Source organism: Chanos chanos, chromosome 3 (assembly GCF_902362185.1).
Source record: "Chanos chanos chromosome 3, fChaCha1.1, whole genome shotgun sequence".
Lineage (NCBI taxonomy): Eukaryota > Metazoa > Chordata > Actinopteri > Gonorynchiformes > Chanidae > Chanos > Chanos chanos.
Genome location: NC_044497.1, coordinates 3646823 through 3661575, shown reverse-complemented (window position 1 = coordinate 3661575; position 14753 = coordinate 3646823). Strand labels below are relative to the sequence as shown.

At 40.2% G+C, this 14753-nt stretch overlaps 1 pseudogene; it reads right to left on the bottom strand.

Annotated features, from left to right (window-relative positions):
* Positions 1 to 8101: 8101 nt before the first annotated feature.
* LOC115806368 (xaa-Pro aminopeptidase 2-like) lies at positions 8102 to 14724 on the bottom strand (annotated as a pseudogene).
* Positions 14725 to 14753: the final 29 nt, after the last annotated feature.

The following is a 14753-nucleotide window of genomic DNA, read 5'->3' as shown; positions in this document are numbered from 1 at the left end:
TTAGCTGAGGAGTTTTGAGAGATGATGCAGTTGTCAAAATTTAGGGTAAGGTTAAGAATCAGTAAGCTTCTGAATTTATTCTTAGAAACTGGCATTATTAAAGACTGGTTATTTCTCATCTGAATCCTGTGCAACTCTGACCTCAGCATGTTACTGTTAATGAGTGGGCCAGTAATCATGTAAATTCACTGCTGAGTTAGGATGCCATATTAGAGAAGGTTATGACAAATTCAAGATTCAAGCTTCAAGAGTTTTATTGTCATGTGCACAGCAAAACAGGCAGTTACACTGTACAATTCTTACTTTGCTAATCCTCCATTACCAGACAAGTATGAATAAAAAACAATATAAAAATAAAAATCTTATAAGGAGGACAAAAGACAAAACAAAACAATGATCTTAGGGTGAATTTTATAACGATCAAAGCCTTATGATACGTTTGGGAAACTCACCCATGAATAATTGACCAGGAGTACAGTGACCATTCTAAATATTTAAACAAAATGAATTAAATTAAATCTCTTTGTTCCAACATGCTTATTGACTATTATTTCTTTTTCGAAGCCTGTGTAACGGTGGCCACAGCTCTAAAGTCAGTAAACTCCCCTCTGAGAGAACTGGATCTCAGCTCCAATAACATTACAAAACCTGACATATTCAGGAGAGACCCTCCTTTGTACTTGACTGATAAGTCCACACTCTGAAGTACATAAACTGACATGAGTTTGTGTGTGTGTGTGTGTGTGTGTGTCTCAGCGTTGCTCAGCTATCCAGTGTGAACAGTTGACTCATACCTGAAGATTGTGACGAACAGTTTTCTTTGTTCTCCGTTTTACACAGCTGCCGCTGATCAGCACCTTCCCTCTTTCTCTCCTGTTAGACACAAGTCGTCAGCTGTGATGGCTGGACCGTCAGACTTTCTATCATATGCCTTTATTCACTGGTTCTATACTCTAACTGTGTGAGACTATAATCACTGGTCTTTCTAACAGCTTCTATTCTCTAACTGTGTGAGCCTATAATCACTGGTCTTTCTAACAGGTTCTATTCTTTAACCGTGTGAGCCTGTGGTCACTGGTCTTTCTAACAGGTTCTATTCTCTAACTGTGTGAGCCTGGCCTCACTTCTGCTTCACTTAGATCCTCAGAGAACAGCAACACACGCTGACTAGTCACATCAGTTTCAGTGTTTAAACACATTCTACAGTTATGGCTGTTGCTGTTGTGTGGACGGCAGACCTGTGAGCTCAGCTGTTAAAAATGTTAAGATAAAAACATAAAATTAATCTTGTTTTTTTTCTCCTAGGGAATTTGTCTCTATTAATTCTCCAAAATGCATTGTTAGAAAGAACCTGTTCAGTATCCAATAATTTCTGAACCTTTAGTTTTCATAAATTATGTAGGTTTCCCTGGACGAGGAGCCTTTTTGTCGTTGTTTTTGTTTTTTGTTTGTTTTTGATGAACAGATTCAAATGGAAAGGTCTCTCAGAGAGACTTCACGTGTCTAACTGAAAAACAAAGCATTTTATTTAGTGAATTATCTGGAGGTATAATTGATTTGGCATGGTCTAAATGAGTCAGATGTGTTTTATCTTCCCTTCACAGTAGTTGTTGATGTTGTTTTGGTTTCTTGTGCTGTCATGAGTATGAATATGGGTTTGGACAAGTTTCTCTGCTCTGATTCTGTTGAATATTAGCAGTGTAGTTTTTACCAGATATGACAGTGTATCTCTTATCTCACAACCATTAATCATGATCTCCCCCGTACCCGCTTACTGCTTCAGTTTGTATTACACTCATTTGTTCTTGTTTGTTTGTTTGCTTTGTATGGGAAGTTGCACAAAAACACACATATGTTTTAATACAGTTATTTATTGTACTTCATAAATTCTGACAACATTACTGTGTACACTGTGTATTAAGTTAAAAAGTACTGTGGCACCGTATTGGATTAAAAACTATTGCATTAAAAAGTTTGATATACATGTATATTGGTATACATTCATTCACAGAGTATAACATTCTTAAACAAATTATTACATTTGGGCCCTCACTATTTAAGCACGAGACCTCAATGACAGCGACACATATTAAATGTTATGTGTAATTTGCTGCTGTGAAACAAGATGTTATTAGTAGATTTGATTTTTACAGCTATACGTCTTTATAAGTTGTTTTTTTAAACAGTTTGATACATGTTTTTAATTGGACCTCGTCATATTTATTATGAGTGAAGTCCTGTCTCAGTCCCAGGCCTCAGTGTAAGCTTTGAGATAATCGTATCCATTGTCCATGAAAAATCGTGCTTGAACTCCAGGCTTCAAGGAAAAATCTGACTCATACTTGTAAATGTTGTAATGTTTGTTAGAATCTGAATCTGAACTCGTAAACTTTACAACCCATTGGTAAGTTATAGGATACTGATTGCAATCATAGTTATGTGCATACAGTCCCACCCATGAATTAGCAAATGTATATTTCCACTCAGTCCAAGACTTTTTAATGTACAGTCGAAGACAGGCATATCCATCTTTGGTATAGAGCTGTAGGCTAGCATCATGGTCTGGTATTTCAGTAGGGATCTTTCCATTGGCTTCATCAAACTTAGGACCATCCCTTACAGTTTTCCAATACAAATCTTGCCAAAGCCTTAGAGAAACTTGAAGGCCAGGATTAAGATATATATTTGTGTCTTTGCTTCCTGTTGTTTTGCCACTGAGTTTGTGACAATTTGAATCAGTTCCAGATGATATGAGACACACGTAACCATCCTGATCAATAATATTCTTTGGCACATTACTCCATGTCATTTTTGCATATCCATTATCTGTAGTTTTTACCTTTAGCTGCACATCACTGCCCACATCACATTGTGTATGAGCATCTTCAATTGCTCTTTTGCGAAGTTCTGAATGTTGTGGACAAGGTCTATCAGTGCACCTATTTTGCAAGTCATAACCTGTCAAAACCAAAAATAATGCAAGACCTTCATCATTACATCTGTTTTGAGCGTTGTCAAAAATGTCTGTTGTCTGTGGACACAGATGTGTTGGAGACTGAGCAAATCGCTGAATCTGTGCTATGAGTATGTTATCAATCCGAAATGTATAGCTTGTGTCATAAACACTCCCTTCAGAAAAATTTTCATAATGTTGTGTAATGTAGACTGCTTCTGCTATGGTTGGATTGTTTCTTGACACCCTGATTATGATTCTGTCCCGATTTTGCCCAACATAGTGAAACATGGCAACATATTGAGGGAACTGGTTGCTGACATCGAGTTCATTTAGGTTGCCCACATGGTAGTATGCTTTGCTTTCGTCCTTAACTATTGGAGGAAAGATTCCTTCATAATTCCTATAGGGTTTAAATCCATAGGGATGGTTCCTGTTGCTGGGATCAAAATTCAGTTGAAACCTCCTGTTTTGATTAAGGCTACCGCTGTTAGCAAACCAGTACAAAAGCTGGAGACCATATCGTTCACCTCCCTTTGCATAATCAGTTTCTTTTAGGTCATTTAAATTGGATAAGGTTTCAATGGCTCTGAAACTGCTTTTCTTTGCAGCACTAACCAGTGTGAGACAGAGTAAAAAGCAGCAAAGAAATCTTTTCCATTCCATAATGTTCCTGGGAGAAAAACAGAATGGAACACTTAGTTTATGAGGTTGATCCTGTCATCAGTTAATGTTGTCAAGAGTGAAAAAGAAAAGCAAACACATCCATACCTGTCTCTTGAGCCGAGTCAACCTCTTGAAAAATATCCACAATTTGATAAGGGTTGAGAATTTAGACGACTTCACCTGGAGGTGACTTCCTTTATATGCCACATGCTTGGTACATGCTTAGTAACTGTTGTACTGACATCTGCTAACAGAATTAGTTAATGATTATTTAATGTAATGGGAGCATGTTGGCACGTTCAAAAAGGTAAACAACCTCAGTTATTCCTGCCTAGCCAACATTTTAAATAGATTACTTTTGGAAAGATTTCTTGTCATACACTATTAAGTCAACATGATTTCTACTCACTGTTTTCAAACCATTCTGTATGATTTAGAAGAATATTCACTTCAATAATTAATTAAAACATACAAGAACATCATTTACATAGTGAAATCTTTGCTGCCTAAAACAACACTGAAAATGCTGGGTTGTAAATTTTGATTTGGGGTTGTGCACACATTTGCCCCAGTTAAATCATTGTTCAGATGTCTAAGTATTACAGGAGAGTATACATAAGAATAGTTTTGAATTGTTCTACTGTCACCATTTAGCTTTGCTCTGGTTGGCCCGTGCTGAACTTTAGCACAGCAGGCCTCAGCCTTAGGTGCTGATGTGAAATCCTGCTCAGTAAACTGTCTTTACTTGCCAGTTGTTTTTGTTGATGATCAACTGGTGCAAATAGCTCAGTCCAAAAAAAAAAAAAAAAAAAAAAAATCACCTCTGCAAATATGACCTTTACCTCATGATCACACATTGACTGGAAATGTAGACGATCAGGGATTATTTCAGGCCAATGACATTAAAAATAAATAAAAACACAACTCATGAAAAAGAATGGACAAGCTACAACACTTGGCTATATCAGTATGGGTATGGACAGAGACACTTTAATACATGTACAGTAGAGCATAAGGAGAGGCCTGCAGAGCTGTGGACATTCCGTACATACCCTTGTCAAATTATCACATAACATATTCTTTGTAACTTCAGGGTGCATAAATGCCACATGGAATAACAACATCAAGGATTAAAGTAATCAGCACCCAAAATTATTTGTTACAACTCCAAAATTTTACAGATTCTTTTATTCAACATATCAAGTCAGAACAAGCATGTACTGTGTGTGTGTGTGTGTGTGTGTGTGTGTGTGTGTGTGTGTGGGTGGGTGTGTTTGTGTGTGGGTGTTTGTTTTTTGTATCTTAGTGGGGTCATCTGGTCTTCTCTAAGCCATTCTTCTGTATGGAGACTGCGTTGTGCATTGGCTGTTGACAGAGGTCCACCAGCAACCTTTGAAGCCTTGTGTCTGTTTTTCCACAACAAATGTCTTTTACGTTTTCACCAGTAGCAGCCCTTTGTCCTTTCTCTGCTGAACAATGTTAATGTCTGGTCTATCAGGGCCAAGCTGCTTAATTACTAACTTGTCTTGTGATTATAGTCATTCAAATTTTTTTTTTTTCAAAAAATAAGCTCTGCACTGTCAGACATAGCAGGTGCCGCAATGCTGATTGCCGTTTCTGTAGTACTCTGAAAGTGCGGACTAACTCAAGAAAACGGTAGAGGGCTGCAGAGTAGGGCAGCTTCATTGCTGCCCAAATGAACCTCTATTGGTGCCTCTTGCAGTTTCCATCTTTGACCACAATAAGTGCTACAATGAATCTGCCAGCGGGGCACTGAGGTCTCCTGCCCCAATAGTGCGTGATGAACTAAATTGAGACCGAATCACTGAAATGACAGTTTTAACTTTCAGAGATCAAAAGTTGTTGACTAGTTTGATTCTGTGATTGCACAGAAACTTGGTAATATTTATTTCAATGTAAATTATGATGTATTAATGTGGTAAAATAGTTTATGAGTAGGAAGCAGGATGATTTTTTTAGTGGGGCTCTGCCCCACCTGGCCATATGAGCGGGCCGTGCCTGGTTTTTGGTGAAAAAAAAAGATCTGAAAGGATTAAGTCAGGGCTGTTGTGATGACTTCGTCTCCTCATCCAGTCTACTAATCACCAGCCTGTCTCATCATCCTCTACACCTGTTCTCACTTGTTTCTTCCTGATTTCTCAGTGTATTTATACCCTTTGGTTGTTTCATCCAGTCAGTGCGAAGTCAACACTCTGCCATGTGTATTCTGAGCGCTTGTTTGTCCGACGGTTCGCTATTCCTAGTCTGTTCCCATTTGATTCTGTGTTTCAGTTTGTGTGTATCATGTTGTAGTTCAAAGTTACTGACTTATATTAAAAACTCTGCACTTGTCTCCAGCTGTCCATTGTTATTCTGACAGCTGTAAAGCGGGCAGGGCAGCACCGTGGTAAAAAATTAAATCAAATCTCCTTACTTCAGCAGGCTTATTTACTATTATTCCTTATCCGAATTCTGTGTAACAAATGGCCTCAGCTCTCTAGTCAGTGAACTCAACCCTGAGAGAACTGAATCTCAGATCCAATAACCTGACAGATTCTGGGATAAAGCTGCTCTGTACTTGACAGACAAGTCTAAACTCTCAAGTGCATAAACTGACATGAGTGTGTGTGTGTGTGTGTGTGTGTGTGTGTGTGTGTGTGGACATGCTTGCTTGGCACGTGTCTCAGCATTGCTCAGCTATCCAGTGTGGACAGTTCACCCATACCTGAAGATTGTGATGAACAGTTTTCTGTGTTCTCCGTTTTACACAACTGCCACTAATCAGTACTTTTCCTCTTTCTCTCCTGTTAGAAAAGAGTCATCAGCTGTGATGGCTGGACCGTCAGACTTTCTGTCGAATGTCCTTGTTTACTGGATCTGCTCTTCTACTGTGTGAGCCTGGCCTCACATACTGGGAGCACGTTGGCACGTTCAAACAGACAGACAGTGTCAGTATCTTGTATTCCTGCCTAGCCAACATTTTAAATTGTTTAAATAGTTAGTGCTATATTTTTGGAAAGATTTTTTTTATATACACTGTCGTGCTGTACACTCACTCACCCACTCTCTAAGCCACTTACCTTAATTAGGCTATCCCAGCATTCATTGAGCAAAAGGTGGGGAAACATCCTGAACGGGTCACCAGGCCAATGCAGGGCAGACAGACAAACACATTCACACCTAGTGTCTCCAATTCACCTGTCTTGCATGTCTTTGCACTGTGGGTGGAAACTGGAGTTCCCAGAGGAAACCCATAAAGGGAACATGCAAACTCAGCCCAGAAAGGACCCCGGCCACCCGGCCAGGAATCAAACCCGAGACTTCCTTGCTCTGAGGCAACAGTGCTGAAAACCCACTGCACCACCATGCGCCCCTTGAACTGTCCAGTCGACATGATTTTTACTCACTGTTTCCAAACCATTCTGCATAACTTAGCTCCATAATTCATTAGCTCCATAATTCATTATTTTAATAATAAAATTATTTTCCTGTACATCATTTACATTGGAAAACCAGTGAAATCTTTGCTGCCTAAAACAACACTGAAAATGCTGGGTTGTAAATTTTGATTTGGGGTTATGCACACATTTGCCCCAGTTAAATCATTGTTCAGATGTCTAAGTATTACAGGAGAGTATACATAAGAATAGTTTTGAATTGTTCTACTGTCACCATTTAGCTTTGCTCTGGTTGGCCCGTGCTGAACTTTAGCACAGCAGGCCTCAGCCTTAGGTGCTGATGTGAAATCCTGCTCAGTAAACTGTCTTTACTTGCCAGTTGTTTTTGTTGATGATCAACTGGTGCAAATAGCTCAGTCCAAAAAAAAAAAAAAAAAAAAAAAATCACCTCTGCAAATATGACCTTTACCTCATGATCACACATTGACTGGAAATGTAGACGATCAGGGATTATTTCAGGCCAATGACATTAAAAATAAATAAAAATACTGAATGGACAAGCCACAATGCGTATGAACATTTGTATGGACAGACACTTTAACATGTATGTGTTACACACTGTGATGATTTGACATACATATCTTTGTCAAATCATCGCATACCTTATTCTTTGTAAATTCATTGTGCATAAATGCCACATGGAATAACAATGTGTGTGTGTGCGCGTGTGTCTTAATATCGCTGAGCTATCTGGTGTGAACAATTCACTAATACCTGAGGCTTGTAATGAACAGTTCTATGCTTTGTTTTACTCAGCTGCCACTGATCAGCACTTTTCCTCATGAGAATGTGATGGAGATTACGATTAGTGGTATGTGGCGTATTAGGCACTCTAACCCAGCAGTCCTAGAGCAAAATAGTGTAGAGAGAACACTCTGACTGCCACACCCTCACTGCTAACTCTTATCAGTGTTCATCTTCTTATGAACACTAATAATTGGACCATTGAACTCACTGACCAATCATGACTCATAGCTTGTTTGTTCTCACCAACTCTGTCTGTTTAAACTGCATCTTTTTCTCTTTAACAGTGCAAGTAGGGGTGAGCAGATGAAGCCTTGTGAAGCGTTTGAGGCTTCTTCCTGATTGGGCCGAAAAAGATACAAGGCTTCGAAGCAGCTTCAGACAGCACAGTGACATCTGGTGGTTTGCAGAAATTATAGCAGCCATAAACTCGAGACTGCGGGGGGAGAATGCATACAACGCCTCATTGATTTGAGTTTCGACACGATGTGTACACCTAAAGCCTAAGAACGCTATGTCTGTTCATTTGGATCTTCTAGTAACCACTGGTCACTCATTAAAGCGCTGCCAGAAACGTATATGATAGTGTCTCAAATTACCACAATATAACTGTTCCCTCAAAAATATCATATTATTAATGGAGAGCATGTTATGATAGCACACCAAGATTATGTGCATCCTATGCTTCATTTAGCTTACAATTTGTCAAGATGTTCCTAAATTAACAGTTTTTGCTATGCCCGTTTTTCAGTTGAGGGAATCTCGATTTCAAAACAAAGAATAAAAACCAATAAAGTCAACAACAACTACTGTTATGTGTTTCAAAAGTCCTAACGCTAAAGAAATAGTATTTGTTGGTGGCTAACAGATCGAAATGTTCACACACTCGCAATCACCTTTCTCCATATTTTATATCTCAGTATCTCTCGGCTCACTATTACTTTCTGGGGTACGGGACAGCGCCAAACCTTCGAATTGGCCAAACCCTTCCTGGTGTTTCAGACGTCATCATTCATGTGGTAATAGCAATTTGATACAAGCTTCGACAAGGTGTTTTGAAACAGTACACTTTGTGAAAGTGAAGCAGGCTTCGGAGCTTCAGCATCGAACATTCCATCTCTAATTGCAAGGTTTCTCACTTGAGTCTCTGAGGCATGTGATGCTTTTGCCTGTTTGGATCTGTTGTATTATGACCTCTGTCTGCTTAACTCTGATATCACCTTGACTCCCTTACTCCTGTTTGCCTTTATTCTTTGATAATGTTGCTTGTTTTTGGAGTCTGCCTTTGCCTTGCCCACTGTACTCTGTTTCACAGTGTTAGGCCTGAGTTTGTCTGAATAAACCGCTGCTCTGCACATGCATCCAGATCTTTGGTCTGATCATGACACTGCTTCAGTCTCAGGTAAGAGGTAAATGTCAGATGGCATTAAAGTGATTTTGTTAGTTTAGCTTAGTTGTATTTATAACACTTAACAGTGTGGGATGCTCTCATTATCTATGGGCGTCAAGGTCAAAGGCCCTTGGCTGCATGGGTATATCTGTGTGTGTGTGAGACATTGCAGTCTAGTCTTCCACCATCAAGACTCTGTCTGGGTGCCTCTGATGACATCCTCTCTGCTTTTGCTGTATACTCTACCTTTTGTTCAATAAAGACAAAAGAGCTACCTCAAGTCATCGTCGTGCCTGTTTATTATTTTCAACACTTTTAAAAACATTGATGCCCAACACTGTTACATCTTTCTTACTTTAGAATGAAAATAAGTTTAAATGAAATGAATATAACTAGTATCAATATAACGAAAGAAAAAGCGATCCGAAAGTAAGGTGGATTAGGTAGTGTAGGTAATGGCTCTGTGTGCTTCAGCATCCACTTGTACTCTTCCTTCAGGTCCATTCTGTTCTCTAGCTCTGGGCCGATCAATTCCCGAATCTTCTCATAGCGCTTATTCAGCCATGTAATCTACAAAAACAACAGCAACAGGAGAGGACTGAAGTAAACCAGTAACAGGAGAGGACTGAAGTAAACCAGTAACAGGAGTGGACTGAAGTAAACCAGTAACAGGAGTGGACTGAAGTGAACCAGTAACAGGAGAGGACTGAAGTCAACCAGTAACAGGAGTGGACTGAAGTAAACCAGTAACAGGAGAGGACTGAAGTGAACCAGTAACAGGAGTGGACTGAAGTCAACCAGTAACAGGAGTGGACTGAAGTAAACCAGTAACAGGAGAGGACTGAAGTCAACCAGTAACAGGTTTGGACTGAAGTAAACCAGTAACAGGTTTGGACTGAAGTGAAACAGTAACAGGAGAGGACTGCAATGAACTAGTAACAGGGGAGGACTGAAGTTTAATATTGGCTTAGGTTTATTTAGTGCTGAAGAGCATGTCAGATAACAAACGTTTTACTGCGGCTTAAAAGCAAGCAAACAAAAAACACTCCGCTCTTTTACTCCTAGTGCATTGTATTACACGTGTTATTTAAAACAAATCAGTAATAGTGGAGGGGTGAAGACAGTAGTCATAGTTTTTTGGTAGTTACTCATGGTCCTCCTCAGGGCACAGACTTGCAGATATGTTATACAGATATTGATCTGAGGACGGTTCTTGTGTGGGGCTTGTCAAAGGAAACCAGCACTCATTAGCACAGAGAATACAGAGAGTTCACAGATCTGCAGCATGGTGTCAGAACCACTCCACTACTTATGGCTTATAACTATAAAATGTGTTTGTGCTTTTACCTGTTCTGTGCTTAAAAGGCTTGTGTCAATCAAATTCCTGTCATATGGAACCATTGTCACAATGTCGAAAGTCAAGGAATTGTTTCTACCATTCTGGAGAGGAGAAATAGAGAGAGGGAGACAGAGAGATAGAAGAAAGAGAGAGACAGACAGAGAGGGAGATTTGAAGTAGCTATATAGAGACTGTAAATACTTAATTATGTGCATGTCATAATCCAGTCCTCTTTGTCTAGTCTACCTCTGTTGGAACAGTGACAGCGACGTCTTCAATCCTAAATCCAAAGTCATTTTTCTTGTAGTATCCGGGCTCTACATAGGATTATTTCAGACATCATTATCTGTCACACACTTCTAATATAATAAAGCATTTCACTGAAACAGAACTTCGTACAGTATGTAAATATAGATTGTCTAATCCAATACCCTACCAATAGAGGTGAACATGCCTTCCTGAAAAGGGATGTTGTCGCTCTCAAAGCCGACTGGCGCTATGAAGAGGAAGAAGAGATTGTATCAACACACAAGGCCAATAAACGAACAGCAGCCAAACAAACTGTTTCCATTAAAGATTCTAAAGAGCACAAAACTTAAATGGGTGATAATTTCCTCTGATTTCTTCCTCATCAGTATCAAACAGGAAATAACGATCACTGCTGCTCATGATGTTCCTACTCTAATTGCTCTGTGTGTGCGCTGAAAGAATAGCAAAATGTCAACTTAAAATAAAAGCCAAAGGGTGTGTAGTCTCACCGTCATGGATGACTAAATAATTTCCCAGTCCATGTCCTGTAGCATGGCCATAGTCTAAAACTGCTTCTGAACGAGTCACTTGGTCCATGTCCGCACGTTTAGAGATAGTGGAAAGAGGTGATAGTTACTCTTGCACAAATACACACACGCTTGCACACAGGCATGCATGCACGTGCACACACACAAACACACACACACACACACACACACACACAGACAGACATGCTCATGCACACACACACACACACATGCACACACACACACACACTCACACAAAGACAGACAGAACCACACAGAGAAAAAAAAGGGACCAAGAATGTGTGCATCTCAGCTGATAAGGGAGAGCCCCTCGTGACATGCGTGTGTTGTACTGTATGCTGGACTGAGTGTGTGAGTGTGTGTGTGTGTGTGTGTGTGTGTTTAACTGAGTGTGTGTGTGTGTGTGTGTGTGTGTGTGTGTGTGTGTGTTTGTCTCAATTAAGAAAAGAGTTTGTCAAAATGTTGCCTTTTGTGCCTGCAGAAAAGTTGTTTCTGGAAATGTTGATGATTGCCATGAGCACTTGAGTGTAGGCCCTCTGTATAGTTAAAAACAGATAGAGAGTTAATTCCACACTATCTTTGAAGGGTCCCTCAAGCCCCCCAGACCCTCCATACCTTCTGAAATCGAGTTGGTTTTCCCCAGTGAACAGTACGAGTGATATCAGTTGTCCCACTGCTGTGAAAAAAGAGAGACAATTTTTTTTTCAGGTTCAGAAAAGGGCGTAGTTACAGTACAGCCCCGTTATTGAAAGACACAGAAGAAGGATCTCTCGGTACTCACAGATATTGACCACCTGAGTCAATAAAATAGATCTCATTCACTGTCAGCGTCCTTGCGGTCCTGTTTGACGGCCTGCGATAGAAATGATGGAGAACATGCCATTGCACAACATTACTCACCTTCTTAAAACAAACTGTAAAAGGAGGGAGAAAAGAAAGGTGGGTGAGAGGGGTAGGCATGAGGGGAAAAGAGAAGAGAAAACTAGAGAACAGGGAGATGAAATGGATGGATGTGTGGTTTTTACTTGTAGTGGGGGAGGGCAGAGTTGGGTCCACTTGCAGAGGTGGTTTTAAAACTGGGCCCTCTGTTGTGCTCCTGTTGACTGCAGAGAAGAGGCAGAGGACACAGTTATGAAAATCAGTAGGCAGAATCTGAGAGTACAGATGTTACTCCCATCTGAGTAGGAGTGTTTTTGTGTGTGTGTGTGTGTGTGTGTGTGTGTGTGTGTACATGTTTTCTTTCTGGGGACCAAAAAGTGCCAAAAAGTGCCTGGTGGGAATCAAATGCTGGCCCTCACTAGGACAACAATGTTTTTCTAAACTATATTGTTGTTATCGCTAAAACAAAAAGGGTCAAAACATTTGTTTGGTTATGGTTAAGGTTAGGGTTAGGGATAGGGTTAGTTACAGGATAATGGGAGTCAATGGGAAGTCCCCACAAGGATATCAAAACAAATTTGTATATGTGTGTGTGTGTGTGTGTGTGTTAGCGATACTGTGAGTATCCCACACCTGTGACACTGGTCGATATAATTCGCTGCAGTAAGTTCAGTTACTGTTCCCTTAGGGACGTTCTTCTCCAGCCACATCAAGAGCTGAATGACCGCAACCGCATCCTTCACCTACAGCGAAACAGACACTTCAGTCAGACCCCTGGGTAGTTTTCCATCATACAAGAATGCTTGTAAGTATGACAACAACAACAGTCTGCACTAAAATGATTGGTCTGGGACTTTGCTTAAGTAGCTGATTGTAGCTGAATGGTCAAGATCCAGAGTGACCAGGGCTCTATTCATGATGCGCATCAAAAGCATAAGTTCATTGCAAAATGTCAGTTCAGTCAGATCAAACAACGCAGTATCTTGCCTTTTTTCATATTTTGTGCTTGTGTGTCTGACTGTTTTAGATTAAGATAAATTACACAATACTGATGATAAAGTCTAGATGTAATAGTTTACTGGTACAGAGAAAAACTTCACCAATGTTATATGAACCATAAGGGTGCATCCCAGAGTTAATTTGGGTCCGGCAAACATAGTGTGTGTCTGCTGCTTTGGCTGTACTGCACAGCTCATTAATGTAGTGTACTAAGCTATGGGTCAGGATGTAAAACAGATGGAGGTACACATATCTGTATGGAGCGGCATGACTGGCACTAATAAAACGTTTGATTGGTCCTGTGCTTGAGCATCTAGAGTCTGCCTTAATGGAAATATGAAACAGTGCTTAGTCACACAGTGCTAGAATTGGGCTACATGGAGATGGAACAGATGTGTGAGGTTTATAGCCATGTTGTGACATGGAGGGAGCATGTCTCTTCTTGCTTACATGAGTAATTCTGAGGGCCTCCTGCTCTCTCGGGTTCTTTACTGCTTTAGTTTTCATCACTGGAGAATAATCAGTGGTCAGTCATTTTTCCTTTAAGAGAAAAAACACAAGTTCATAGAGATATCATTTAGTTTTACAAGGATGTACACACATCAAGTAAGTAATGTAGAGGGCTCAATTACAGATTGTTGAAGAATAGTGATTAAATTCAAAAATGAAAATCAAATTGGCTGAAAGAATACTAGTTGTCTCTGAAAAGAGAAACAAACGGAAAAAAAAAGTAGCCAAATATATAGCTATGGAGTCTGGACTGACCTCGGGAATAAGGTCATACAAGGCCTTGTTGGTGTATTTTGTGCTGACCATCACCTTCACACCTGTTCTGTTGAAATACTCAGGCAGTTTGGAGCTAACGTTGACGTACTCAAATAATTGCACACATTGTGAAGATGTACAGGATGAATTCGAATACTCTTTCAACTCATTTGTTACCCTGGAAATGTTCACAAAGAGCCTGGAAAGCAAGAGAGAGAGAGAGGGAGGAAGAGAGAGAGAGAGAGAGAGAGAGAGAGAGAGAGAGAGAGAGAGAGAGAGAGAGATGGAAGGAGGTGGATGTCTTCTCTTGACATACAACCTTCTTCAGAGATGCTCCTTAGACACAGACCTGGCATGGTTTGTGCTTTGTGTGTTGAAACCCAGACTTACCAGATCTGGTCCAGTGACAGCAGAGTGTAGGAGAAGAATAATGAGCTGTAAGGGATGTCATTACCACGCAGACTAAACAGCCCTGGAAGAACAGACAGCACTTTAGTCAGCAGCGTAAATGCCCCCTGACAGATCACAGCAACTCATCTCCAGCTAACCTGTTAACATGAACCAGTTATTAAATGCAGTACACGCACTCCCCACAAGGGGTCAGTGTTGATACATTAACCTTTAAACTGAAAAGCAGATCTATTTCTGCTCAGTGTTGAATCTTATGTTGTCCCAAAGGTTCACTTGAGCCCCCAGAGGTTAGCTTCAGTCCTATCGCGCAGTTGTACCCGCATCATACACGTGACGTGTGCTTGAAATGAAT